Source organism: Eptesicus fuscus, chromosome 1 (genome assembly GCF_027574615.1).
Source record: "Eptesicus fuscus isolate TK198812 chromosome 1, DD_ASM_mEF_20220401, whole genome shotgun sequence".
Lineage (NCBI taxonomy): Eukaryota > Metazoa > Chordata > Mammalia > Chiroptera > Vespertilionidae > Eptesicus > Eptesicus fuscus.
This window is the reverse complement of record NC_072473.1, coordinates 43,462,921-43,468,159: the sequence shown is the minus strand read 5'-3', so window position 1 is coordinate 43,468,159 and position 5,239 is coordinate 43,462,921.

Genomic DNA, 5,239 nt, shown 5'->3' with positions numbered 1-5,239 from the left:
TTATTTTTGTGTATGGTGTAAGTTGACAGTCTAGTTTCATTTTTTTTTTTGCAATATCTGTCCAGTTTTCCCAACACCATTTATTGAAGATACTGTCTTGTGTTCAATTTTATGCTCTTGCCTCCTTTGTCTAATTTTAACTGAGCATACTGGCTTATGTTGATTTCTGGGTTCTCTTCTGTCCCATTGGTCTATATGTCTGTTCTTGAGCCAGTACCAGGCAGTTTTGAGAACAATGGCTTTGTAATATAGCTTGATATCTGGTATTGTGATTCCTCCTACATTGTTCTTCTTTCTCAAGATTGCTGCAGCTATTTGTTCTTTTTTTTATTTCAGATAAATTGTTGGAGAGATTGTTCTATGTCTTTGAAGTATGCCATTGGTATTTTAATGAGGGTTGTGTTGAATTTATAGATTGCTTTGGGAAGTATGGACATTTTAATTATGTTGATTCTACCAATCCATGAACATGGGTATATACTTCCATTTGTTCATGTCTTCCTCTGTCTCTTTTTTCAATGTCCAGTAGTTTTCCGAGTACAGGTATTACATCCTTAGTTAAGTTTATTCCTAGGTATGTTAATTTTTTTGTGTGCAATGGTAAATGGGATTGGTTTTTTCTCTTCTCTTTCTGTGAGTTCATTATTAGTGTATAAAACGGCCATAGATTTCTGGGTGTTAATTTTGCATCCTGCTACTTTTCCAAATTCATTTATTATGTTCAGTAGTTTTTTTATGGTGTCTTTGGGGTTTTCTGTGTACAACAACATGTCATCTGTGAATAAGGACAGTTTTACTACTTCTTTTTCCAATTTGGATGCCTTTTACTTCTTCTTCTTGTGTGATCACTATGGCTAGCACTTCCAGTACTATATCGAACAGGAGTTGTGAAAGTGTGCATCCCTGTCTTGTTCACATTCTTAGGGGAAATGAGTTTAGTTTTTGCCCATTGAGTATGATGTTGGCTGTAGGTTTGTCATATAGGGCTTTTATTATGTTGAGGTATGATCCCTCTATTCCCACTTTGCTGAGAGTTTTTATCAAGAAAGGGTGTTGGATTTTGTCAAATGCTTTTTCTGCATTGATTGATATGATTATGTGATTTTTTTCTCTCAGTTTGTTTATATGGTGTATCACATTTGTTGATTTGCAGATATTGTACCATCCTTGCATCCCTGGAATAAATCTCACTTGGTCATGGTGTATGATCTTTCTAATGTAATGCTGAGTCCAATTTGCTAGAAGTTTGTTGAGGATTTTGGCATCTATGTTCATCAAGAATATTGGCCTGTAGTTCTCTTTTTGTGTGGTGTCTTTATCTGGTTTTGGAATTAGGGTAATGCTGGCTTCATAGAAAGAGCTTGTAAACATACCTTCCTCTTGAATTTTTTGAAATATTCTGAGGAGGATAGGTTTTATTTCTTCTTGGAATGCTTGATAGAACTCCCCTGTATAGCTATCCAGACCAGGGCTTTTATTTGCTGGAAGATTTTTTATCGCTGCTTCAATTTCTTCAGTAGTTATCAGCCTATTCAGGTTTTTTCATTCTTCCTGATTGAGTTTTGGAATGTTGTATTTTTCTTAGAATATGTGCATTTCATCTAGGTTGTCCATTTCATGGAATAGAGTTGGTCATAGTATTTTTTCATAATCCTTTGTATTCCTGTGGGATCAGTTTTTCCTTCACTTCTTTCATTTCTGATTTTGTTTATTTGGGTCCTCTATCTTTTCTTCTTGGTGATCCTGGCTAGAGGGTTATCAATCTTTTTTATCCTTTCATACAACTAGCTCTTGGTTTTATTGATCTTTTGTATTATTTTTGTTTGTTTGTTTATTTTTTTGGTCTCTATGTCATTTATTTCTGCTCTGATCTTTATTATTTCATTCCTTCTGCTTATCCTGGACTTTTCTTGTTGCTCTCTTTCTAACTCTTTGAGTTGTAGGGTTAGATAATTTATTAACAATTTTTCTTATTTTTGAGGTAGGTCTGTAGAGCTCTGAACTTCCCTCTCAAGATTTCTTTCACTGTATCCCATAGATTTTGGATTGTTGTGTTTTCATTATCATTTGTTGCCAGGATGCTTTTTATTTATTCTTTGATCTCTTTGGTAACCTAATCATTGTTTATTGGCATGCTATTAAGCCTCCGAGTGTTTGATTTTCTTTCATTGTTTTTATTGTAGGTGATTTCTAATTTTATGCCCTTGTGATTTGAGAAGATGCTTGATATGATTTCTATCTTCTTGAATTTGAAGAGACTTTGCCTGTGCCCAGTATGTGGTCTGTCTTTGAAAAAGACCTGTGTGCACTTGAGAAGAAAGTATAGTTGGTGGTTTGGGGATGAAGTGTTCTGAACATGTCAATTAATTTCATTTGACCTAGTGAGTCACTTAGGATTGATCTTTCTTTGCTGATATTTTGTCTAGAGGATTTATCAAGTGGTGTTAATGAGGTATTAAAGTCCCCTACTATGACTGTATTGCTGTCATTCTCTCACTTGATATATTCCAGAAATTTTTGTATGAATTTAGGTGCTCCTGTATTGGGTGAGTATATGTTTACCCCAGTTATATCCTCTTGTTGAATTGCTCCCTTTACTATTATGAAATGTCCTTCCTTAGCTCTTGTTATAGCCTTCACTTTGTGGCCCAATTTGTCAGATATAAGTTATTTCTACCCGAGCTTTTTTTTTTTAATTTCCATTCACCTCAAAATTTTTTTCCATGCCTTCACTATCAGTGTGGGTGAGTCCCTTCTTTTGAGGTGGGTCTCCTGTAGTCAGCAGATATATGGGTCATGTTTTCTTATCCATTCATCTACCCTATATCTGTTGATTGGGGCATTTAATCCATTTACATTTAACATTATTATTCATAGATATTTGTTTGTCACCATTTTTATTTTTTATGCCTCTGTTCCTTCTTCCCTTCCTATTTCTTCTTTTTATAGCAGATCCTTTACCATTTCTTGCAATGCTGTTTTGGTGGTAATAAACTCCCTTAGTCCTTTTTATCTGTGAAGCTCCTAATTTCACCCTTAACTTTGATTGATAGCCTTGCTGGGTACAGTATTCTCGGATTCAGTCCCTTGCTTTGCATGACTTTTCATATTTCATTCTATTACCTTCTGGCCTGATGTGTATTGTTGTTTTTTTGTTGTTGTTTGTTTGTTTTTTTGGCCTGATGTGTTTTTGTTGAGAAAACAGTCCAATAGTCTGATGGGAGATCCCTTATAGGTAACTTTCTGTCTCTCTCTGGTAGCGTTTAAGATTCTTACTTTTGTCGTTGGTGTTTGCCAATATAATTATAATGTGTGTTGGTGTCAGTCTTTTGGAGTTCATCTTGTTTAGGACTCTGAGCTTCTTGGACTTGTGTGAATTTTTTCTTCCCAATATCAGGGAAGTTTTCTGTCATTATTTCTTCAAACAAGTTTACTATTCCTTGCTCAGTTTCCTCTCCTACTGGCACCCCTATTATGTGGATGCTGTTTCATTGTGTGTTGTCCCAAAGTTCTCTTAGTCTCTTCTGCTGTTTTTTAAGGTTTTTTTTTCTAGTTTCTGCTCTGCTTGTGTATTTTTTCCTACCTTGTCTTCTAGCTCACTGATGTGGTCCTCTGCTTCTTCTAGCCTACTGTTGATGCTTTTTACTGAGTTCTTTATAGCAGCAATGTCATTCTTGATTTCTTCTTGGTTCTTCTTCATTTCCTCTTGGTTCTTACACATGTTGTTGAATTTGTCTTCCATCCTTTTCAGCATCCTTATGACCATTGGTCTGAATTCTTTCTCTGACAAATTGCTATGCTCCATTTGGTTTACTTCATTTTCCAGTGATTCCTCCTTTTCTTTTATATGGAGGCTCTTTTCTTTGTCTCCCCATGTTTGCTCCTCTCAGGGTGTTTGGTTATGTAGTTCTCTCTCTACCACATTGACTTAAAGCCACAAAATACAACACAACAAGACACAGCAGAGAGGGCACCAATCACAAATGTATTCATGATACCAATAACACTAAATAAAGGTCACCACCAGAGAAAAGAAAATTAGGGGAGAGAAAAGAGTGCAATAATGATATTGAGAAAATGAAAAAATATAAGAGAGAAAAGAAATAGAAGAAAAAAGAAGGGGAAAATATATACATATATGGGGAGAAAACTCGAAAAAAAACAACAACACAACAACTAATCAAAAAAAAATGCAAACAACAAACAGCCAGAAAAGAAGGAGGGAAGCTGAATCTGAAGAGGCAGAGCTTAATTCCAGTCGGTAAGGTCAAGGAAGTGAATGGATGGGGAAATGGCCAGGATTCAGTATAAAGGAGGTAGAAAGAGAATGAGTGTATAAGAAGAAAAGTAAAAAACAAAATACTAAAAAAGGAAAAATATGTGTATATATATATACACACACACATATATATATATGTATGTATGTATAAAAATTTTATATATATATATATCCTAATATTTAAAAACCCTGGGTCTGTCATGACTGGAGGCTCAACCAACTGGAAGTCAGTCTTGCAGTCAGAGCTGGGTTGCCATAGCGACCCAGCACTAACTGCTGCAGCTGCAGGGGTGGTGACCCAGCACTGACTACTGAGAGGACTGTAAATCAGGCCCAGAGAGAGGCCTGAAGAGAGAAGTAGGTTCTTATCCATAGCCTGTGTGGCAGCTTTTGTTCAGCACTTGCCTCTCTCTTTCTCTCTGGGCTAGGCCAGTAGCTGTGCCTCCATTTCTCTCCAGGCCTCCACCAGGGCTGCTGATGAGCCCTGCCTTTCTGATCAGGCCCCATTGATAGGCTCAGAGACACAGACTGGCATAGAAACCGACCAGTTAGAACCAAATCTGGGTGAAGTGTGAGGAGCCAATGGCTTCCTAGGAGGTGGAGTTTGAGTCTGATTGGCCTAGAAACTGACCAATCAGGACCAAATTGGCCAGCAGAGGAGGGAAGTTGGGGGTGAGACCAGGCCTGCAGGGGAGGGCAGTTGGAGGTGAGATCAAGCCGGCAGGGGAAGGCAGTTAGGGGTGATCAGGCAGTCAGAGGCAGTTAGGGGCCAGCAGTTAAGGGCAGTTGGGGGTGAGATCAGGCCAGCAGTGGAGGGCCATTAGGGGTGATATCAGGCCAGCAGGGGAGGGCAGTTGGGGTAAGCAGGCCAGCAGAGGTGGGCAGTTGTGGGGGACCAGGCCAGTAGAGGCGTGCATTTGGGGGTGAGATCAGGCTTGCAGGGGAGCCGTTAGAGGCAAT